This window comes from Phyllostomus discolor, chromosome 3, assembly GCF_004126475.2.
Source record: "Phyllostomus discolor isolate MPI-MPIP mPhyDis1 chromosome 3, mPhyDis1.pri.v3, whole genome shotgun sequence".
Taxonomy (NCBI): domain Eukaryota; kingdom Metazoa; phylum Chordata; class Mammalia; order Chiroptera; family Phyllostomidae; genus Phyllostomus; species Phyllostomus discolor.
Window position 1 is genome coordinate 28,403,135 of NC_040905.2, and position 24,727 is coordinate 28,427,861.

The 24,727-nt window shown below is 44.3% G+C and overlaps 1 protein-coding gene across 4 annotated transcripts in view; it reads left to right on the top strand.

The window, feature by feature from the left end:
* The window catches only part of SEMA5A (semaphorin 5A), a 439,222-nt gene that overhangs the window by 71,960 nt on the left and 342,535 nt on the right, over nucleotides 1-24,727 (top strand). The window contains exon 1 of one of the 4 annotated variants that reach the window (XM_036020274.1): nucleotides 4,473-4,516. The exons of 2 other annotated variants lie outside the window; for them this stretch is intronic. The gene's annotated coding sequence lies outside the window, so the exon portion shown is untranslated. Of the gene's footprint in view, nucleotides 1-4,472; nucleotides 4,517-19,356; nucleotides 19,368-24,727 lie in introns of those variants that run through there. One more of the 4 variants, XM_036020273.1, reaches the window with a different exon arrangement.

A 24,727-nucleotide genomic window follows, 5' to 3' on the forward strand; every position in this document is an offset into this window, starting at 1 on the left:
TCCCCGCTGCATTTTATCATTCATGTAAATTATGGGAATAGACTCCCCCCTGCTGAAGAAATGAACAGCTTAAAATACAGAGCAAAGGAATGGTCCTGAGTAAGGAGATGATTTAATAAATAATGCTGTATAAATTACATGAATATTTTGCAGTTGTTAAAAATCCTGCTTTTAAAGGATTTTTACTTTATATGCATGGAGATGTATCTTAAACATAAGTTAGTCAATAAACACCAATTCTATGTACATTTAGGTATTATTATATAACATGTTTTTATAAAAATATTTAGGAGTAGATAAAAGACTGCAAAGAAATGCACCAAAATCATAATGGTGATGATTTTTTTCTGTATTTGATACTTTGATAAATTTTCTACATTGGATATATACAGATTCCACAAGGAAGAAAGAACTGTGAAAACATTAAGAACATATCTAAAAGTGATAAAAAATTATTATGATGCAGTTTTCTTTGGCTGTTTCCACCCCCTTGCCTCCCTGCTGTCTTCTCCCCCTCAGGATCTGCTGTGTTAGACAATCCCTTTGGCTGTGGCCCCGGACTGAACTAAGGATTACTTCTTGCCTACAGAAGAGTATGGGAAAAACTACGATACAGCCTCAACAGGACTAACTCTGCTCTTTCAGGGCAACACAGGGCAGGAACGTCTCATTTTATGCCTTATTTGCACAGCACAGCATTGATTTTCTAAGTCACATAAGGTTATCAAGGGGTGCCATCCAAGAATAAAAATCAAATCAAAACAAAACTCTTCCAGAGCACTACGTGATGTCTTGTTTATGCTCAAAAATGTCAAGAGGCAGATAGAAGGAAAACAAAAGTCAAAACCAAACCAAACACTGTGAAGCTTTTAGAGAAAAAGCGGAAGAAAAATTTCCCAAAGGACAGATGCCCTTCGAAAACACACAACTGGCTATCTGTATTTTGAGAGACAAAAGCGATGAGTTGATAGTTCTTTTTTTTTTTTTGTAAATTAAAAGTAGAGGGCTATTTTTCATGATTTGCATTACAGATCTTACAGTGTAAGAGCACCCTATCATTTTACTAAGACCAGGTTGTTACTTTTCTGCATTTGTCCTTCAAGTGAAACTGGAAATAAAGATGTACGAGGGAGCATTGCATTTAGAGTATGTCTGCTTGTAATTGTATCATTCAGCTAGGTATTTAGGTATTTAACGAATCTTGTTACAGGAATACATACAGACTGATTGGTTGAGAAAACTTCCTCAACCTAATACACGTAACTTATGAAATTGAGTTATGTTGCATATTTTGGATATTTAAAAAATATCTCTGGCTTATTCTCATCAAACCAGAAACTAGTTGTTTTAGCAACAGTCTCTTAATTTTCCAAAGTCACGGCTAGTTCTAAAGCCAGCACTGAAGCATTTCCTGTCTCTCTGGTGGTTATGGGTGGTAGGAAGAGGCCACATCATTCTGTCCCTGCCTGACTCAGGCAGTGACAGGGAAGTCTCAGGGAGGAGGGCTCTGCACCCCGGGCAGGAGCAGACCTGCTCTGTCTCTGTGCAACTTCATTAAATCCCAGCAGATTTCTCTCCAGGTGACCTGCTGGGCAGTGCGCTAAGAGACCCACAGGCAGGGCTCCTGCAGGAACTGAGAGGTCAGCTCTGTTGTTTTTAGGCCCCATCACGCCTGTTCACCCTTAGGGCGCCCACATTGCCCTTCTTGTGCACTTATGGGTGCGGTCTGTGGATGTGACGGAATTGGGTTCTCCTGGTTCTTAAGATAAACCTGGCTTCTCCGAGGCCCAGACCTTCTCCAGAGGAGAAAGCAGAGTCTTTCTCAAAGTTCTTGCCTCCAACTTCCCAGCGCTCTGGAAAAGCTTTTCTTCTGGGCCACCTCCTCTAATTGAGCAAGTTCTCCTCATAATAATTATTAATTACTAATGTTTTGATCAAAAGCTAGGATCTTTTTTCCAGCTCTGTTGAACAAGACTGAAGAATTACGCCTAGCAATGTCAGCGCCAATTTGATTGTCAGATGACGTAAGAAGCAGCCCCCGAATCTCTGTACGTTAAACAAATGTCTGTCTGCTTCTCATTCTTGCTCCCTGTGGGTCTAGGGCTGCCAGAGGCACTGCTCTGTGTGATCCCTGCTCAAGTGGCAGGCTGACTTCTGTGGCTGCTGTCACCTGGAGCATTGCTGTCACCGTGGCAGGGGTGAAGAGAACATGGTAATACCGAGCACTGTCTAGCAAAGGCTTCAGAGGGACACTGAAGGTGCCTTCCACTTACATCTCACTGGCCAGAGAAATCACATGGTAATGGCCTATGTCAGGTGTGGGAGGGGGGACTCTACCAGGAAGACAGGTGAACAACATTTAGGAGGATCATAATACCTGTCATTAGATTTCTTGTTTTTTTGTGTGTGCCAGGTGTGGTCACCCCAACTTGTGCTAGTGTAGCCTTGCCTCCTTTACTTCCCAGTGCAGGTGGGTTCTGTCATGATCTTTACTTTCCACACCGGCTCCCGGAGGGTGGCTGAGTGCTCAGTGCTGGACAGTAGTGTTGGACAGAGATGGCTGTAGAATCTGGTTTTATCTGTTTCCCCAGGTCGCAGGCTCTTAGCCATTGCACAGAATTGCTGTAGAATTCTTGAGGCCATCAGTGCAGGGGCAAGGCGTCTGGCAGTCCTGGAACTGTTCTAACCACGCTGGCCTGGGTAATGCAGCCCAGGGAACCTCATGTGGGTAGAGTTTACTATGTGTGGAAGCTAGATTTCTCTCTATCTCTCTGAGTCAAAAATCTGTGCTCCATCTTCCATTACCTTATTGAAATAGTGAGAATTCTCCTAACATGGCCGTCTTATTAGTTACTATTTCTTGAGAATATACCATGTTGCAGACATGGGGACAGCCCCTCTGCGCACTGTGTCTTTTAATTCATCTTCAGTTCGCAGAGGAGTTGTAGGTGGCATGCCCAAGGTCAACACACATTAATTTGCAGAGTCAGAACTGAAGTCTACAGTTGTCTGACTCAAAGCTTGCCCTCCAAAACATTTGTGCTTTGGGGTTTCAATAAAAGTATTCCAACTTCCCAAGCCTTTTCCAAAGCACTCCTTCCATTCCCGCCCATTGGGAGTTCGTTGCAGGAAGAAGGTTGCTTTGAATCAAGGATTTAAAACTTTTTGCCCTTGGTAGCTTGAAGAAGAGCGGGGTGGGAAATAGCCATGAGCTCACTGCAAGGGCCTCTTACCCACCCTGCTCACAGCCCCCAGGACTTGTTGGATTCCAGTCGGATGGGACAGATGGCCAAGGGCTGGCATCCTGGCCTCATGACTTATAAACAAGCTAGATAATCTCTTTCGGCCTCGTTTTTCTCAAATGTAAAATGGGGACACCTTCCTTGCAAGGACCTTATACATGAGGTGTTTTCTTTACTTGCTTATTGAATGGTGGTAGCTTTTGAAGGATGGAGAGGTATTAGCTTTCTCCATTGTCTGGCCGCCTTCCGTAGCCACCCCACCAAGCTTTCTATAAACACGGTGTTGTGTCAAATGCCCTAGTCGTGACTTGCTACCCAATGCCACTCATAAACCCCACCAGAATAGAAAAATTAACCTCTTGGAGCAGGTAAAAGTGGAAACTGGTACCACAGTCTGGAGGACAATGGCAGTATGTATATGAAAAGCTTCAGATATGTGTGAATCTATTAACTCCATGATGTAGCTTCCACAGATTTGTCCTGAGAAAATAATCAGAAAGATTTATGAGAAAGTTTGTGTGATGTCATGATAGCAGCAATGGGAACTGCAGAAATGTCCAGCCGTTGAGGACCGGCTGAATTAACAGCTACCACCATTTGATGGATAGCTTTGTAGCCATTTAAACCATGATTTTGAATATTCAAGGGCATGGGTAAAAATAGACTAACCCCAGCTTTATATCATAGAAATAAATTTACGTGCATAAAAATTTACAGGTAGGCCATACCCCCACATGTTACCAGAATCCTAATTCACCGCCAAGAGATCACTGATGGCTGTTACTTTCTTTTTACATTTTTGTATTCTCCAAAATTTATTAATAATAAAGATATATTCCAAATAGAGTATAATTTAGGTAAAGGAAGATAAATAAAGCAAACACGAAGGAAAGGTTAATACTCATGATACACTTTGTAGGTTGTGGAGGAAAGCAGAGGAATGGGGGGCCACAGGCAGGAAGGAGGCCGGGGCAGCCGCCCCAGCCTGGGGGGAGCTTTGTCGCAACTCTGCCGTCTCTGTTCCAGTGATGGCGGAGTCTGCCAGCGTCTCAAGTCAGACATTCCTGATTTGGCAGAATTACTGTCATTGACTATTATTAAAGCTACAATAAGAAACATTGTCTACTTCTTTTATTTTAAATAAAATTTAATCACAAGCTCCCTTCCGAGTAATGACAGACTCCCTGCTGACCCTCCCTGTTTTAGTAGCAGCCTGAGTCAGCGGAGTGAGGGGCAGCTGTGGATCCCTGCCTGGACTTGGTCGTGACCCAGATGTGAGTAACACCGAGCTTCCCGTAGCCCCGAGCAAAGCTGCTTACCTCTCTCTGTGCTCCCTAAATGGGGATATTCATACTTATTTTCTTCCCGGCTCACCAGGGTGTTGTAAGGATTAGTTGAACTTTGTTAGTTAAAGGACTTTGAAGTTTTAGTGCCCCGAATGGTGTTATTTTTAAAAACCCTGAAAATTCGTTCAGCTGCAGTGTTGCCTGCATTTGTAGCATTTAGGAGCTCCACACGAGGAACTGGCCTCCCACAGGCATGACGCCAGACCCACGCTGGGCCCGGGCGGGCTCTGGCCTGCCTAGACCACTCTGCCCATCCTGGCTCCCGCCTCTGGGCATGGAGCTGCACTACCTGCCTTGGCTTGATGTTGGCTTAGTGGCTCCTTGGGGTTTATTATCCAAACTCTGTCAAGGTAGAAAGCCACCCATGCTCACAGCCCTCTGGTCTGTGCCAGGAAACAAAGAGACTTTTTCCATATATGCCCACTTGACTCACCATGGTGTTCTGCAGTGCAGCATGGCCAAGCAGGGCCTGGAAGCCTCCAGCCAGTGCCCTGAAGCTCTCTGAAGTGGCAGAAGTCACAATCCAGGGAAAATGAATGCTCACTGGGTCTCAGAACACTTTGCGCCATTCACATTCCCGCTCTTGGTGTCTGGGCCTTTTTGTTTCTGTGGATGAGAAGGGCTGGAGCTTTGTGGCGGGGGAGGACGGTTGATCTGGGCAGTCAGTAAGGATGAGACGCACCTCTGCATTGCGGTTGCCAAACCTCACTCTCCTTTCCCTCACATCTGCCCACTCCTGCGATAAATCTGAGACACACCGATCCGAAAACACAGTCTCCCCCTTGGCAGTGATTTTGAAGAACATTTTAGAAACGCTTATTGAGAGTGGATGCCAATTATTTAATGCTGAGTGGGAAGAGGAGGAATGAGTAAAACCAGCCAACGAGCCAGGTGAAAGCAATCCCAGATCATTAACTCTGAATTATTTGTGATAAACATTGAAAATAATAACTTTGTAGTAACATAAGAGCAGATTGTATTCATTTAATGACTCTTCGGTAATTGGATTTCCTTATCTTTGTCTATAAATACATTTACCGTGTTTCCTAAGCTGGAAATCTCAGAATCATTGTAAATGCTACCCTTTCTTTCACATCCCTTCTCTAAAGTTAGTCACCAAATTCTATCTTGTGAATATCTGTTACCCCGCACCGCCCCCCCCCTTCTCCACCCCCAGTATTCTAGCCCTCCTTTTCCTTGTTGACTGTTTGGGGCATAATTCCCTTACTGGCCTCAGGATTCCTCTGACTCTTGCCAGTTTAACCCCTGCTTCCAAACGATGTCCGCACTAGCAGCCCAATGGCCCTTGTAGAGGGCCACTCAGATCCGTGCACCCTCAGCTCCCAGACACCTTTGGTTTCCCAGTGCCCTTGAGCTCAAGTAAGAAACAAACTTTTCCCAGGCTCAGGTTGCTTCAGTGATGTTCAAGAAAGATCGCACTGGAGAATTTGAACAGGAAAGGAAGACTTTATTCAAGACTACTGCAATATCAGAGACAGGATGAACTCAAGTCCAACTGGAACTAAAAGCCAGAGAATTTTACGCAGTGGAGAGCTAATGGAAAAATACTGGAGGATTTTAGGGGGAAGGCTGGTCAGCCATCTGCGGGGGAGGCCATCTGCGTTTGCTGAGCGGGCTCACTGAAGTTAGGGTCCCTCCCTCCCACAGAGACTGGGAGACAGGGCCCGGATCTTTCTTGGGGATTTCATTTCAAAAGGATAGCTCCCAGGCCCTGGAGAAAAGTAATCCTGGGCTGTAAAACTGGCGAGAGGCTGGGCCAAGATTGGAGCAGAGAAAGGATTTTAAATTGTTAGTTTCCTAAAGTAAGTGCTTTAAGAAAAGGGAGTCGGGGGCGTTGAGCCAAGAAGAAATGGGCCTACAATGCAATGAAGCTGAGGGGCGGGTGGGCTGCCTTGGTCAATGGCCCGCACCACCACTCTGACTTGTGACTTTGTCTCTGGATTCCCCTCCATGCTTCTCTGCATCAGATTCATTCTGGCCTTCTCCCTGCGGTCGTCCTGTTCTCCCCTTCCCCACTTCAGGGCCTTGCACGCTCTTCGTGCTTTGAGAACCTGGTCAGATGTCACCTTGGCACTTCAGGCAGCAACTAGTTGTCTTGCCCAAGGACCTGAAAGGGTATAAAGTAATTAAATATCTACATGGCCATCAGCCCAAATTGACTATAATTACTATAACTGAGTATATTAAGCATATCTTGGCACATTGTGGGTGATTGACTTTTTTTTATGAATAAATTTCTCCCAGCTGTTTTAAGAATGATCAATAGAGACTTTTGGGAACACCTTTAGATCTTTTAGCACTTGGGAAAGCCACTGTATTTTGCATGAGATTCTGATTTTAACCTGGAAAAAAAAAAAGAAATTCACAAACAAGCAATAAATATCATCGGAATCAACTGGTAACTTGTTAAAACAGAGATTCTGAGGCCCCATTCCTGGAGATTCTGGTTCAGTAAGTCCGTGACGGACCTGAGACCTTACATTTTGCTGTTTCCTTAGTGATTCTGATGGGGAGTAAGAACCAAGAACCGTCACACAGCCTTAAAGTAGGTTCCAGAGGTTGGAAGCAGGACTCCTGAAACTAACAAGGCAACAAAAGGTTTTGGAGGAATACAAGGAAACACGTGCAACGCCCTTTCCCCCTACCGTCGACCCTCACTCCTGGACACAGACAAGAAGTGACAGGCCTCTGGTCATGGATGGCTGCAAACCAATGGGCAGGTCTCGCTGCAAACATTTGTGTTTAATGAGGCCTGGGTCCGTCAGTACTAATGATCTCGTTCTGGGCTAAGACTGCCACCAGCAAGCACTCATGGGCGAGCCCGTGTGGCACTCCCCACATTTTCTACTAATTTCACTCCACGCAGGCGGGGGCAGATAACAGGATTCAAGGCCAGGGCCCACCAAGGCTGACACGGATGGATGGCCTCGAGCTCTTGGACTCATCCCCCTCAACTGAGGCTTTGGAGGTTCAAATAGATGAGAGAGCCTCATTTAAAATCCCGTTTGACTAAAAAATAATACCGGAAAAAATACTGCGAGACTTTTAAAACTGCAAAGTTATTAAAATTCTTTTCATAATGTTTGAAAAGAAGTATATTCGTATAGCAAACAATTCAGAGTAGCAAAGTATGAACGGGGGAGCCCCTTGCCAGAGGCAACTATGGTTAGCAGCATCTTATATTTCTTTCCAGAAATATTTTAAGGAGGTGGAAACGTACCTATCTGTGCATATTCTTTATAAGAAATGGGAGCCTAGATGTTGGCCCGGCCTCTTCCTTTTTATGTAACTCTTTACCACAAAGGTAGATCTAGGGCAGCAAGTAGATTTACCTTGTACTTTTCAGTGCCTACATTTTGCAAGTTATCCCGTTGTATGGCTCTAGCACAGGGACTCAACCAGGGGCGATTTCGCTCCCTGGGGGACGTTTGGCAATGTCTAAAGATATTTTTGTTTCCACAAACTGGGTGCTATTGGCATCTAGAGCATACGGACCAGGGAGGCTGTGCGTCGTCCGGCAGTGCACGGTCCCCAAAACAGAGGTGCAGCCTCCAATGTCAGCACTGCCAATGCTGAGAAAAGCCTGCTGTCTAGCATCGCCAATTCTAAAGGACTTGGATGCATTCCGCTTTCAGAGTGTAGCTATCAACCAGTAACAACAACATAAAACAAGGTCATGGACTATACACAGTGGAAACTCTTTGGGGGGGGTGAAGGGCAGTGCCTTTTCAAACAGAGCTGTTTGTGCAACGTGTTCCCGTCTGGGCCTGAGCGTTACATCTGTTCGTTTGCAACGACTTTGGTGGTCTTCGCATCCACTACCTGGATATTAAATCTGCCTTGTCATTTCCTATCACGCAGCTCCTTCGGAGGAGAGCAAGCTGCTTTGGGACAGAGGAAGGCGCACTGGCAGCGGAGCCCTTGGTGGCTCCGAGCACCTGCAGAACCTATAATTTTGTAGGCCAAATGAGAGCATCCGTTTTTAGCCCCAGAGGGTTTTTTTCTTAATGGTTTATATTCTGGCTGCTTATTTTTGTAGTGGCTCCACTGTGTTTACTTCATGCCTGGATAAAGAATCCTTTCTTTAGAGAGTGATTGCAACTGGCTAAGTTTAGAAAACAAACAAATGAACTTGCTAGGAAAATCATGCTTAATTATTAATAATATTGTTCTGACCTCCTGTCTTTCCCCCCAAAGGCTATGGCAGCTTTTACTGTTTAGGTGGTACCTGAGGCTTGTATGTGGTTTTGTTTGTTTCTGGATTTAAAACAACTCTTTGAAATGCAATTTTTTTCCACACTGCTCTCCCTCTCTCCAGCTGTTTCAATGTACTCTTATTTATCGGAAGCCTTGCTGAGCACTTGAGAGCCTTTCTTTGCTTTTTTCAGACCCTGTCTTTTCCAAATAAGATTTTCTTGTTTAACATAAATGAATCCCCACCATATGAGTCTTTGTGAGAGCTCAGGTACAAAGCTCATCCTTATTTTTGGAAGACTCACAAACATTTAGTTCAGGCTTGGGGCATAGATGCTGCTGGCACCAGAGTGGGGGAAAGTCGGGTGGCTGATTGTTCATAGCAGCCTTCATACCTTAAGCCAGGATTGAGTGTAGCAATGCAACCATCATAACAAGGGAAATATAAGGGGAATGTGTTTTTTAACCTTTATGGTGTTGCAGTCCCTGGATCTCTTGGGTGTTAGATTTCCTGTGAGATTATAGGATAGAGCAGGAGCCTCTTGCTTGGCACATAGAATGGCAAATGCCTAGCATATGGAGAGGGGGTACATGAGTGGGGGTGGGTGGGAGCACACCAAACTATTGAGGCTGCACCTATCTTTTGCTAAATAAAAAACAGTTGTTGTTCACCCCTTACTCAGAGATCTGTGAAGGTCCGCACCACCACTGTGTCCCCATGTAGAGTTGTGTAGTTACGTATCTCTAATTACACCACTTTCCGAAGATGCATCTTTCAGGGAAGATGTGATAGAATGGTATTGTAGGCGTGTTTCTGAGCAGGTCAAGATTTGATTCTTGTGTAAACACCAGATGACTCTGGATGTTTATTTGGAAAAGTATTATTCCCCAGGCCTTTCTCCTGTTGGATCCACTGTTACCTGGCAGCAAAGTATTGATTTTTGGTTTTTAAGAGAGATCTTGCTCTCCCTGGGCCATTAGTACTAAAGGGGCTAATCTGAGGTTTTCATTTAGCTAGTTGACTTTGGACATTGCCGTTTGGTGACAGCTGAGCTAGACCTTGGTCATTACATTTGCTTTGATAATCTTCGGGTCTCCCAGCCTCTAGGGCATTGTAAAATTCATGAGCTTTTTTCTGTGTGAACCTTGAGAAGAATGAAACAAAGTCTGAAATAATTGCTACAGTTCAGCCTTCTCATCCTCAGTCGAGCTCCTTCTGCTTTGCTGAAATGGTTCCTTACCTGGTTCTTGCATAAGAGCTGGTAATTATGAAATTCCTTATTTCATTTCACTGCTCGGAAACCTCTATGTGAAATGCATGGCTGTAGAGGGGAGAAGCCCAGGACTAAGGAAATAAGCATTTCCTCAAGGGATGGAAAGTATAGTGACTGTCTGTATTTAGTTTTCTTAGCCATCTTTGGGTTTGGGTCCAAAGAGAAGCCATGTGCTACTTGCTCAGAAAGGTTTAGAGAGGTATCAGGTGGCACATAGAAGGAATAATTGTCAGCTTATTCTTTATAAGAATAGCAAAATAGATAATAGGTTAACCAACCAAGTTTGTCTTAAAGCAACACATAAGCTAAAATTTTTCAAAACATAATGACACAGGCTTATCAGTTTTTTTCAGTAGAGGAATACATGACTTTAATATAGTTTTTATTTATTTTTTATTGCATTGTATATTTTCAGTGACAAGAGAGGAAGAATTTTATGAAGCAAGGAATTCCATAATTTCTAAGGAGCTAGAAAATATAAACTTGGAACATTTGGTTCTGTTTCAAATTGATAAACATATCAAGATGAGCAAAACATCTTCCCCCCTTTCGTCCCAAAAGGAAGATGTGATGGAAAATGTTTTGCTTTGAGTAAGCAGCAACATTTTCTACTTGGATGTCTAACACACTGTATTTTATTGCACGAATTTTAGAATCTTTAACAGAATACAGATGATATCATGTATTTAAACATACCAATCATGTAAGTTAACTCATAAACATAATTTAAAAATACTTGAATACTTATTGCTATGGACTGAATTGCGTCCCCTCCCCTCCCATTCATATGTTGAAGCCCTAACTCCTAATGTACTGGTATTGCAGATGGGGTCTCTGGAAGGTAATTACACTTAGTTGAGTTCATGATGGGATTAGTGCTCTTATAAGAAGAGACACCAGGGATCTTTCTACCATATGAAGACAAAGCAAGAAGGTGGCCATCTGCAATTTAGGAAGAGAACTCTCACCAGGAACAGAATCAGCTGATATGTTGATCTTAGAATTCTAACCTCCATAACTGTGAGAAGTAAATTGCTGTTGGTGAAGCCACACAGTTTGTGGTACTTTGTTATGCCAATACAAACTAATACACTTACGTGGACTGTTTCATGTTTGGGCATCTATTTGATCTCTAGGATGTATTGAAGAGACAGTGAGATATTTGCTTTAATATGAACTTCTATGTTCTGTATAAAATATAAAAGTCTACATTTATAGTTTCATTAACATGTACTCCTGTAAATTCATTGACACTTGTTCTAACCCATGAGCTGCTAACATAGCAGTTCAGCAACAGCCTGTTCATGCCTGTTCAGAAAGGCAGGTACTTCATTTATACTCTTGGTAACATCAAAATAAAAATTTTCTAGTGCTATTTTATATGACCAGTTAGGATTTTGGAAATAAACTTTGACAGTATTTGATATGGCACTTTATAATTGAACTATTCATGGTTAGTAACCAATTATCAAATGTTGATGTTTTGATCTTACTTGTCCTTACTTCCCTTATTTGGTTAATGCCAAGCTTCCTGTAGAATCACCGCAGAGCAGTGAATGGAAAGTGAGAATCGCCTCTCTGTAATGCTTGATTTTGTGTGCTGGTTGAAAATGAAATTATTAAAAACAGGCATTGAATATATATATATATATATATATATATATATATATAGTTTATGATAGACAAGTTCAGTTGAATAAACTATAATATCAACTGATATTAAATAAAATTAGTGGGTCACAACTTGAGTTTTAATGATCTGCATCAGTTATCTATTAAGTTAAAAACAGTACAGCACACTGAGTGAGTTCATAAAACACACATTTGTGATCTCACTGTTTCTGTGGGCCTGGATTCTGGGTTCTCAGCTGGGGTCTTTGCCATGCTGCAGATCAAGGGCAGTTGGCTGGGATGGGGGTCTCAACTGAAGACCGGACTGGGGAAGGATCTGTTTCTAGGGTCACTTGGGTTATTGACAGAATTTAATTTATTGTGGTTGCAGGACTGAGGGCTTTATTTTCTTGCTGGAAACTTCCTTTGGCTCTTAGGGTCTTCCCATAATTCCCCATGATATGGACTTCTCCAGCATGGCTGTTGGCTTCCTCAAAGCCAATCAGGAATAAAGAAACTCCAGCCAAGTGGTGCTGCAATCTCATGTAACACAGCCACTTTATCACCTGTATCTGGTCACCTTTGCTGTGTCCTGTTGGTAGAAGCAAGTCACAGATCTCACCTACCCTCAGGGCTAGGGGTCACAACAAGGGCTTGAACATGTGGAGGCAGGTATCCCCAGGGGCACTTTAAGTTCTCTCCCAAGCATGGTCGGTCATCAGTGGCTTTCCAGGGGACATTTAATTTTTATTTTATTTTATTTTATTTTATTTTATTTTATTTTATTTTATTTTATTTTATTTTATTTTATTTTATTTATTTATGTATTTATTTTTAGAGAGAAGGGAGGGAGGGAGAGAGAGAGAGAGAGAGAGAGAGAGAGAGAGAGAGAGAGAGAGAGAGAGAGAGAGAGGGAAAGAAAGAGAAAGAAACATCAATGTGAGGTTGCTGGGGGCTGTGGCCTGCAACCCAGGCATTTGCCCTGGCTGGGAATCGAACCTGTGATAACTTTGGTTCGAAGCCCGCGCTCAATCCACTGAGCTATGCCAGCCAGGGCTAGAGACATTTAATTTTTAAAGAAAGCAGTGTAATTATGGACAAATTTAAAGAATAACAAAGAATAACAAAGAATAGCTTTCCTTCTAACTGAAGGTGAGAGTAATCTGCAAGGCTTTCAAGCAGCCATTTTCAAAACAGTGTGCCTGGTGTTCTGGGTCAGGCACACTGCTGTGCAGCAAGAACTTTGAAAACACGCAATACTTGACTGTTGTGTCAGGACAACTGGCCTCTTTTCCCTTATATTGTCAAATTAAAAAGTGACAACAGCTGACACAATAATAGCTGTCTGGTGTGAATATATCAAAATTATACCTATTTTTGTGGTCAGATGTGCAAAAAATATTTTTTGGAGTGCCAGAGAATTTTAGTAATTAGCTTATGTGTGCCATGAGATGAAAAAGGTTGAAAATCGCTGCTTTAAAGGATGTCACGATTGATAGACAGATTGTAAAATGTGTACATCTGTGGGACTTCCTGCCTGAGCTTCTCAGCTTCTTATACCTGCCTGTTAGCTGTCACTGAAACCCCCAAATATGGAGGCTCACACATGTTTCACGGAGTTGAGTCTGTCACCATAGCAGGTCAGGCTTCCTGTGATGTCATTCACAGCAGACTTGCCTTTAAACATGGAGACCCAGTCCTCTGCAGAAGCTTTACCCATGAACTCTGGAGCTTCTGCTGGTGGGCATGTCACACAGCCCCAGAGCAATTTATAGCTGCCTTCGTGGTTTGATGGGTGACCTGAACATTTGCTGCCTGATTTTACGTGCTGGACCACATGTGGATGGGTGCTTGCTACCCAGATCTCACGAACAGGTTCATCATTGATGTGCTTACACAGTGCAACACATAAACATTTGAGGAAAGTGCCTCATTGGCAAATGCTTATCTTAGTTTAGGGCAGTTACTTTAGGTTTAGACTTTCTGCATTATCCTGAAGCGTTGAGAAAGACTGCAAGATGGGTCAGACCAGTTTTTAGGAGGTAGCAGGCTTGAAGATTCAGAACAAAACTGCTATCACTAGGGAACAAAATGAGACCTGTTTGTCATCAGCTCTTTGGAACTTTATACTTTGTAACACATCATTGCTTTTCCCTATTCTCAAATAAAAGCAGAAATGCTGATTTTTTTACAGCATGCATTTTCTTTTCCTTTGTAATTTATATAAAAAAACTTGTCCTATGACCCTTTTTAAACGTGTGGCCCTTGTATGCTACAGAGGGCATCAGAGTGATGTTTTTTAAGGTTTTCTTTTTTCTTTTTTTAGAAAGGTAACTAGGAGGGAAAAAAAAAAGTGTCATGATAGGTTTGCAGTTGCAAAGTACAAGGGAAGAAAACAAATTCCCACCCAACTAGATTTCAAGACCTGAGACGAGCATTAAAGAAAATGACCTGATGCACTAACTTCATTTTATAGGTTAAGCAACGAGGCCCAGAAAGGTGAGGTTATGGACTTGGGATTGTAGAATAGAACACTGTTTGTTGTCCTGATAGTCACGTTGAGAAGCTTGGCGTGCGTGGTTTTGAAACTTCATAACTTTCCTATATAACCTGGTGGCTGATACTGTCCTGCTTCCGCGGCAGAGGAAACTCAGGGAGCTTTCAACACAAAACAACATACGCCCTTGCTATGCAGGTAGGAAGGAGTGACAGGGTTTGAACTCAGTTGCGGTACCATTTCTGGGGGAGCCTCTGTAGATTTTTTTTATTTTAATTGTTCAAGTACAATTTTTTGTCTTTTACTCCCATCCCAGTCCACTCCCCAGCCCTCCCCACCTCCCTCCCATTTCCACCTCTCCCCTAGTTTTTGTCCATGTGTCCTTTTCACTTGTTCCTGTGAACCCTTCCCCTTTCCCCCTGAAATTCTCTCCCCTCTGATCACTGTCAAATTATTCTCAATTTCAGTGTCTTTGGTTACATTTTGCTTACTTGTTTGTTTTGTGGTAGATCTTTTCTTAAAGAAGAGGGAGTGCCCTGCAGATTTGGTCACGCACCGCCCCTGAGAATGGATGACATGTTCTCCCGCCTTTCACTAACTTGGGAAGTTCTCGGCCACAGTTTGTATTTTTAGGAATTAAACTTGGACTCAGCAGGGTTTTAGCACAAGCAGGGAGACCAGTTATTTCACAACAGCTCTGAAATAGGTACGCAGTTGGTCTAATTTGCTGGGATTGACTTGGAAATTTTAGGGGGCAGCATTACTAAGACTCTGGAAACTTTCAGTGTCCTGGGGGCTTCAAGGCATATTCAGGGCTAAGGAAGTTTTCATGGGGAGATGAAAGGCCGGTTTAGTCCTTTTGTAGAGCAGTCTGAGCAGGGGGCTTCTGAGGGTTTCTCTGATCCCATTCTCTTTCCGAGGCTGGCCCCTCTGTTGTCATTTAAACACCTCATTGAAAGGCAGTTTCCAAATGGTTTTGAAAATGCTGTCTGGTGAGGTCCAGTGCTTCTTGAAGTTCCTCCAGTGCTGGGTTTCCCCCTTGCTTTGAATCCCAATGTTTATTTTTAAAAGTTTCGTGGTTCGACCTTTTCGCTTTTGTTATTGCAGCTGGACCGACTTAGATCTCCCTCCTCTGCTCCAGCCCTTTTGTGGTTTGGGGTGCGGTTCTGCCGCATTAGGACTGGGCTGAAAGGGACAGGAGGCCAGCACCGCAGACACATCTGCTTTTCGTTAGCTTCCAGAGCCACAGGTGTCCCTCGTTTGCTCTGTCTGTCCACCAGAACGTTCCCCTTTTCTCCCGGTCGTCACCTCTCTGTGTTCTCCTCGAATTCCCTTGGAAGTTCGGGTTTTGAATTTTCTCCTTTTGTTATGTTTTGTTCTCTGCTTCCAATTACTCTTCCTCTTCCCCAGCCCGGGCCTGATTTTCACCTGCACTCAGAGCCTGACACTCTGAGCCTGACACTCTTGAGTGCAGAGGCAATTATTTGCAGCCAGTTGCAGGAGAGAAAGGAGGCGGTGGTGTGACCAAGACATATTTCTCTCCTTGGCTGGGACAGGGTGGGGGGCGGGATGGAGGGGCACAGAGCAGCTCTTTGTCAAGCGGTGGAGCCAGGAACCCCCTCCCTGCTGAGAGATGAAGGTGGTGAGTGGCAATTCTGCAGGGGACCCAGAAAGATGTACTTTAATTAGAATGTATGCCCCAGCCGAAATCTTGGAGCTGCGGGCGCATTGGAAACAAAGAGCCGGCCCCTGCTAGAATCCCTGCAGGCAGAGTCTGACGCGCTCCGCGAGCACCTTCTCGGAGCTGTCCTCCGAGTCTTCTGACCACCTTCTCCCCTCCCCGCTGGGTGCATTTGAGTCCTTCCAGATACTGTGTCCCCTGTTGACCCACCCTTCCTTCCCAGAAGGGTCTTCTGTAAGTTTGAGTCAAATATCAATCATTTCTCTACTGTTCAGTTTAAATTGTTGGTGGTTAAGCCTTCCTTTCAAGTTGCCACCGGATCTCTTAAAAGCGCTCAGTTAATTTGTATACATGTGTCCTTATTTTAGCATCTAGTATTCTGAGAGATCAGGGACTTTTTAGAGCCAGGTTTAGCTGGAAAGCCAGATGGAATAGTCATTTATTTCTTTTAATTCTCACAATTTCTTATTACAGGATTGCTTGATCCCAGTTTGAAGCCCTTTTCCTGTTCTAGCCCATTCCTGTTGGCACACTGCCTCTCAGTCTTGACGCTTTTTCTAGAAATAACTGACTGTATGCTAACTAACCAGGAAACTCTGGGAGAGGTGTGGTTAGTTTGCCGTAATCATAGCCTCCAGGTATAGGCCAGAGAAATCCCTGTCTGAGGCTGGGGAAATAAAAATTCTGGTGCCTGACTCATATCCATAATGCTTGAACTTGATTTAGTGCTCTTAGAGGTTCTTGTGATTTTATGAATACATTTGTAGAGCCTACCAACTTATCTTTTTGTGATCTTGAGAGAAACTGCTCTTCTTGAACTTGAAAAACAGTGCATTGCTTTATCAGTATGTTTTCTTAGCCTGAGGATGCATGAACTATTTCTGTTTTTTTTTTTTTTTTCTCACTTTCTATGGATAACTAACAGCATAGAGATGGAGATGGAGAAAGAAGCTCATTTTTTTTTTTTATTATAGAAGAAGGAACGTAGTTTGAAAGGAAGCCAATCCCATTCTAAAAGGTAGTAGTTATAGTTGTTAAGATTATAATCAAAGGGGAGTAGCTGCTGGAGAAAAGAGCTGTGAGGCCACCAAGAAGCCAGAAAGTGAGAGCCTTGGCCCTTTGTATTCTATGGCGTTCGTAGATTGCTTGCTTTGTTTTTGAATGTTCAGGATCTCCATGTGCTAAAAGCGACTCGATTAGATTATAAGACTGTACTTGACTGGAGAAAAAACGGTACTCACTGTTCTGTACCAGGTTAACTTCTCCTCTTTTCCGTGCTGTGTATCGAGAAAACACTTTCCTATTCAACGCATGACAGATGAGAATGTGTCAAAGGGGCCGTGTGTGACATGTGTGGGTATTTGGAAGTTCAAGTTAATAGCTTGGGTTGTCAGGAATATATTATCTCAAGTGTAATGAGACCCAATCAACTCTTTAGACTGTAATCGTCCCTTAAATAGAGGGAGCAGGAGTCATTATCAGATGCAGAGGACGGGGGTCTGGTTCACATTACATAATGAGAGCTCTGCAGAGTCCTGCCAGCTGAAGTCAGAGCCTGTATTCCGCCAGTGACCTTGTCTCTGGCTCATCATCCCTGATGCCCGCTAATTGTTCGGATTTCTGTTTCTGAGGGTCTAATTTTCACCGTAGGATGACTTCAGAAGGGTCTCTCCCCATGGTGTGGTTCATGCCAGACAGCCAGGCACCGGGAGCCCCGCAGTTTGCAGCTAGCACCAGGAGCTTTGCCCTCCGCTGGAGCGAGAGGGCCGGTATTCCGTGTTTCAGGAGTGATCCGGGAGCTTGTGCCTTTTGAGTTTCTATTGCTTGACTCTGAGTGTCCCTCCATCTAGGGGGTTACTCCTCTGAGTGGTATGCACAACGCTCATACAGTCTTGCAGCCCACCCACCTTCATGTCAGACAGCTTCAGGCGTTCCTGTGCAGAGCTGGGGACTCTGTTCTGGTATTTTATCTGTGACTCATGTCTTCCAGTATTTACAGCACATCCTCCTTATTCGTGGTACTCAGGCTTTCTCTGGATAGTCACGGCAAACTCTGAATTAGCTAATACTGAACCATTGCTCCTAGGGGGCATGGCGGGTCAAGCTGCTGGGAGCCTCTGGCCACAACGTCTTCATCAACCCATCGATAAAGAACCTCGTTCTATGCGTCTTTCTGTTTAAAGACATCTTATTTAATATGTGGTTGATTCATTAGCTTGGAACTCACGGCCAACAGCACATTTTGGGGTTACAAATAAATCTTAGCAAGTAGGCGGGTTCACAAATATGGAATTTGTGAATAACGAGGATCGACTGTGTTTTCTTTTGCTTTCATGAATATCAGGTACCACATGAAAGAGTAATGTCTGGAGTTATTCCACTGCTTTTGTACTCTGAATCCAGTGGGTGCAAAGTAGCTGTTTAAACTTGTTCTTGGAGGTTGCAGCATCACAGGTGGGAGAAGCCACAGGATCTGAATTGACTTTCAGGACAGGGCTTCTCCCTGGGTGATCAATTAGATCCCTTTGGAATCCTTCCTGCCTGTCCTGCTGATGGCATCATTGAACCTGGACTTCATTCAGTGCTTCTGCTTTGACCTGGATGAGAGTAGTGTTTGTGGCACATCTGTAATAAATAGCACCTCGAATAACAAACTGGTGAAGAAACTACACACATTTATGCAACAAGATGAGAATAACAATGGCTATTTTACGATGTAACACTGCACGTCCGATTTCTCCTTTACAGTTTTGTTTAGGGAGTGTGTGGCTGTGAGCTAAAAGAAAGTTTTGTTCTGTTTGGGGTAAAGAGTGTGGCCTGACTTGTGGTCTCCCACGGTAACTTCTTTTAACATGGCCGATAAAACTTCCCTCTGAAAAACAGTGCCAGCCCCTGTGCCCTGGTGGGCACACTCTGGGGTGGGGTTGGAATAATCTGGGGGGGATGCATGGGTGTGGATTGCCAAGTGCAACGCATGCTTGCTGAGATTGATAGCAGTGTCTCTCACGCTGCCGCCCCTGTCGCTGCTGCCCCTGTCTAGGATTCCTGTGCAGCAGCTTGCTCTGGGAAGCACATGGCTCCTTGACAGCCATATGTCTGCCAAAGCAAACAGGGATTGTGTGGAAGGGGGGCTCCCTCTGGTGATTTCAGTCAGAATAAAGATGTCTTCTGAGCAGTGACAGTTTCTGGAGTGAATGTCCTTGAGGGAGGGAGGCACATGTCATTGTAACTTCTCCGCCCTTTCTTTCTTTAAAGGTCTGTCATAGCGTCAGGAGCCCCAGGAACGCCCATGCTGAGCTGCAGGGCTGACCAGTGGACATGAAGCCAGTGGAGAAGGGGAAGGAAGGGGGTGAGCGAGAGTCTGCTTCTATGGACATTTTACCATTTGACACCAGATAGACTAGATGTAGGGCTAAAACCGTTCAATTATTCATGTTTCCATCACAATTATTGATTTCTGTACTTCTGCTGGAGGTTCTGATAGAACCGTCATCGCACTTGGTGTTCACACCTGTCGGGTGGAAGTGCCTTGTCTGAAAGGAGGGGACCTGGTTCCCATCCTTGGCTGAGAGAAGAGGATGGGGAGTTGACATCTCCCAAGGTTTCCTGCACAGGGAGGTCATGAAACCCGGGCCGTTTCTGACCTTCCCTTCCATAGATTGGGAAGACTGTCATCAATTTGCATCTTTTTAGCTTCTGCTGAAAGACTCCTTTGTGCTGTAGAATGTGAAAGTAGGAGAGACCCCGTCTGAAGGGCACGAGTAGTTTATGAAAGAATATGCCCGTAAACATCGGATCATGGCACCAAATTGGGTTTTGGTGGTTCACCGTCGGGGTCCTTGAGGAAAGCAGCTGCCACCCAAATTTTGTGTCGCTTTTCTGATGTGTAGCTCTTTCGTGGTGCTTAGGAAGGGACGTGACTCGAGAAGCTGTCAGGAAGTGACGCACAGCTCTGGCCCTTTTTCCCGGGGCCATTCCGGGCACGGGAAGACGTGCACGGCCAGCAGCGCGGGAGTTTTTGTTCCAAGTATAGTAATAATAAAGGGTCTCATCGCCTCCCCCACAATGCTGTCAGCTCTCCTCTTGAATGAAGGGTTTTGTTTATGGTTGACTTTCACCAGAGTTCGCAGTGACTGCTGCAGTGGTAGGACAGTTCATAATGAGATGACAGTTTCTCTGATGGGATGTGTGAGGAGACAGAGACAGATTTGACACGAGCACTCCACTGAGCCGCTGTGTGTCTGCTGTCCGAGAGAAGGGACGTGGATAAGAGCCTGAATGTGACAAGAGCATCTTAATTTAACACTGTGTTCGGTTGTCATTTGAGTTCATTTTCTGTGTCATTGCTTTGTTTTCAACACCAGAGTTATACAGGCCTTTCCTAAGGCTCTGGATTTAATTATTAGGCTTACTGCTCTCAGGGAGCTGCACCATCATTTCTGTAGGCCTGAAGAGTGGTTGATGAAAATAAGTGTGAACTAACCAAGTAAAAAAATAAACTAATTATGTTGAGATTAAAATGCACATTTTGGAGTCAACCATAAAATGCCTCCAAGAACATAATGACTTTCTGGTGCTAAATTACCTAAAATGCTTCTAAGTTTTTAATCTGGTAAGCCTCATCATAATTTTATGTTCATTTTGGCCGGGGCACATACATGTTGTCTAAAGCCACACATGAAGTAGAAAACAGGACTGAGACAAAGCAGCTCCTTCAAACTTGTCTTTTCTCTGCATGAACTGGGGGAGAAGGGGCATAGAGTGAGTAGGGAGGGATGCTTGCGAGCAGGCAGCCAGCCCAGGGTCCAGTGCTCTCAGGACGCTGCTGGGTGACGAAGCCTGAAACCCAGGATTAGAGAGAGAATGGAAGCCCAGGAAGCAAAACTGTGGGTTTTGTTTTAACCGATGGGTGCAGAATTGCTACACGAGAAACATTCCAGGTCAAGGGAACATCATCAGTTCAGAAATTGGAGACCTGATAGTTACGAAAAATGGGTCGACTGAGGGAATTATTAGTGCAGACATGAGATTTACAAAGATAATGTTTATATTTCTAAAGAGTAAGTCTTTTCCTGACCAATCACTGTTGGCCGTCAGGTTGGTCTCGTTCTCCTGTCTTGACTCAGTTCACGGGAGCAGCCGTCTGTCTGCGGGAACATCTGTGAGTATGTGGGGAGGTTCTGGATTGGGCACAGCTTCCCCAGTAGCACTGTAGAAGGATCCTTGTATCTGCCAATTGGCTTAGTAAACAAGAGTAAGGGAGACTTTGCTATGTTTGCCCAGGGGAATTTGCAGTCAGTTTGGATTTTTTGAGAGTTTGGAGAGACGTTAAAAAAGAGGGGAGGGGGACAAACCTGTCTGATTAGCATCAGCAAGCTTCTGAACACCTGAACACCTTCTAAAGAGATTTGGAAAGATAATGTTATTTTGAGCAAAGATGAGATCAAGGCAAGCCTAGAGAGCCTCAGGCCAGGGAGGTGAGATTTTCTCTCCTCGGGACCTGCTCTCCAGCACAGCACAGTTGGTGTCCACCAGCTCCTGGCTGGGCACCTGCGGAGGGCCTGGCCAATTCTAGGCCCGCAGGAGGATGGGGCAACATCCATTCCCACCAGGTGTAGTTTGCTCTATTTTTCTGGGTGATTTTGACTCATGTCAGACTAAACAATGTGACCTCGAATTGGAAGAGTCTGTCTAGAAGCTGACTGCTGGGTTGTGCCCCAGTCTGTTTACATTGATGCAAACCCTGAAATCAAGTGAAGGAAACCTCATCCAATGTCTTTCTTGAACACACTTATTTACTCGGTCGGGCCTCGGGGATTCAGAGTTGCATATGACCTGATGACTGCTCTTGACAGGGAAGGCCAGCAAATTCACAACAGAGAAATCCAGAAGGTGGGCCCCCATGTCCTAGTCACAGAGGAGAGGTGGCTGTATCACAGGGGGACACCAGGGACACTCTGGATTTCAGAGAGCTAGCAGGAATGTAAGCAATGGTCTTAGGATGAACCACTTGGATGATGAGGTTAATAAACTAATCTAAAGGGCAAGAAATACAGAGTTCTGGATTCAGTGTCATAAATAAACTTCATTCATACCTCAAGGAGGGAATTACTGTCTCAGTAGCTTATCAAATCAAAGCAAAAAACCCCCACAATACCCTTGGTCAGTTTAATGCTGTTCATCCAACAGAGTGGAGCTTTGTTTTCCTGACAGTTTTCAAAAAGGATACAAACCCAACCCCGCTGCTGGGGGTGGGGGGCAGACACCCATTCGTGGGTTCACCACGACCACACATCATCCTATGAGCTTTCGCTGTTATTCTATTTGCTGCATGTCCGTGGAAAATAATGAAGCATCCTTTTGTGAAACATGGTGCATTTCAAAATGGTCGTGTTTACTTTCAGTTCAAAGGAGTAGGGTTTTATGGAATGTGGTGGTGAGAGATGAACTGTGGCTCCTTTAATAATCAGTGAGCGCAGAAATTTCCTAAGATCATCCGGCACTCCCCTCCCAGGTGTGATGTTTGAGGTGCATGGTGTCCCTCATCAAGGATGGAGTGAGGGGTACAGGTAGCGTTAGGCTGCTGGGCTGAAGTTTTGAAGGGTGTGTGTAGGAAAGAAATGAAAGGAGGACCTTTGGCTCTTACGAAGGAGAGGTCCTTTCCCCAGCAGGTTTGTATGAGGACACGCCCAGCCTTCTGGTTCCATTTAGCGAGTGGGATTTGATCAGATGTCTCCCTGAAGGAGGCTGCGGGATGGGCAGACCGACTTCATGACTAATCCAAGGCAGCTGCCACGGTTGTTTTTAAACATTAGGGAAGCTGTGCTGGCTCTTCGTGGGGAAGACGTGTCAGTACAGTCTGTGCTGAAATGGGTGACATGACTCATTGCCAAATGTAAAAAAAAAAAAAGGAATCATTTTATTCCCCTACGCATGTAAACACTCTAAACACAGCAGTGTTTATAGGAAGGTAATACACCATCTGGTTCAATGCGTAGTAGCCTATTTCTTATTTTTATCACTAATTTATATTGAGAGGATGATAAATAGAACAGAATTAGATTTCTGGTTATGCCACGCAGCCAGTGCTAAGGCTTCTGCAGTCTCAGACGCATGAAACGAGTGCTTAGGGGGGGTGGCTCACTCACACACTGAAACGCAAAGATGGGATGTGTGGCTTTCTTCGGGCCTCGGTGCCCACCTCTGACGATGGAGGACCCAACAGGCCACTGGGACCAAGTCAGCAGGACTTAACTGTCTTTTACTTTTCATGTCTTCGGAGAGACAAACGTTCTGAAATGACTTTAGAGTATTTGCTGGGTTTAAGCCAAAAAACAAAACTACAGTTTGACTTCTAAGTCCAACACAATGTACTTGGTCCAGATCACTGTACACCGTGTCAACCAGCAGCATTAGCATCTAGGCACGTAAAATAAATTCAGTCCTGGAAAACCCGGGACCGACACAGCCCCCCGTGCACGCTGGATTGGCTGTGTGTTTGTACTAATCTGATTGCCCTTAACAAGTTGAAGGAAAACATCTTTTCATTTCTCTGTATGGAGCTGGAGAGAGCATCCTTTGTAGCTAGAAACTTCTAAAGAAATCTATCTGCTCTTTTAGGAAAATATTTTTCTGGGTGATTTAACCCATGGTGATTTCACTAACAGTTCATCGTGAATTTCCCTGTCAGCCATCCTTCCCAGGATCAATGAGCCCCCTTTCTGCCCCAGGCTTTTGCAGCGGACCTTTGCCTTAGTTCAGCTTTATTCTGGGGAGGTGGTGGTGCCGGTTGTGGGTTTGATATGTGGCCTGTGTCTCCTCCTTCCTGTGCAACGACCAGAGGGTTGACATATGAACCCATCATCCTGTTTGCTTTAAAAAAAGTTAAGGAATGATAGTAGTTACATAATTTTTTTTATAGTTCAATCTTCATCTCAGAATCTTGAATTTAGATCTAGAGTTAACTCTTGACTCTTTTGTGTGGGTAAGCTACTGCTTACAAATTAAGTCTTGTCTAATGTGTTGTTCTGAATAAACAAGAATTGAGAGACCACATTTTTCAAAGAGCCTCAGACACCCTTCTCTTTCCGGGTACTGAGAATGTCGTCTGCAAAGGATGGATCAATTTAGCTGTCAGAATGAAAGCTCAGGGCCCAATTGTCCATGCAAATTGACCACTTGTGCAAGCGCTTCAAAATTGCCTACATGAAAAGCGATCTTGCCCTTTGAAAATTGGGCACATGGCGGCAGAAATAAGAATGTAGTCACTCTTCACAGACCGTGGTGTCCCCAGAGAGCTGATTTTAGAAATTGCTCATTTTGAGCAGTTGATGGTTTTTTGGCAACTTGTTTGCTTTTTAATAAGTCATTTTTGCCCTCTTTCTTTCCCTCTGCTCCCGTGTCTCTTAGCAGTGCAGAACACGTCTTGTCTGATGAGGGAGTACAGGGCTAAGAAGTATTTTACCCAGCTTTATTCCAGTTAATGCATCGGTTCCAAGGTCAGCAATTTCGCGATCACCCTTTGCTGCTTTCTATACTCAGCAAAGGGTGATCTGCACCAAGACTGAGTGGAAAACAATCGGGTTTCTTTCTTCCCCAATGTTAGGATTAGTCAACACTTAGAGAAGTAAAACCCTCGGTTCTGCTTTTCTTTTTCTGTAGGTCTCAGCTGTGTTTCATATTTCTAAGGCATCACGTTTCACAGTGACAAGTAACTGATGGAGAGGAGGGTCTCGGGTGGGCCTGGGTGTGCGGGCTCCAAGTGCGAAGCACGTCTTTCTTCCTGGTGCATCTCCCTCTTGGATGCAGCTTTCAGAAGTGCCTGTTCTTCTGTTAAGGAGGGTGGGATTTGCCTCTGCTGG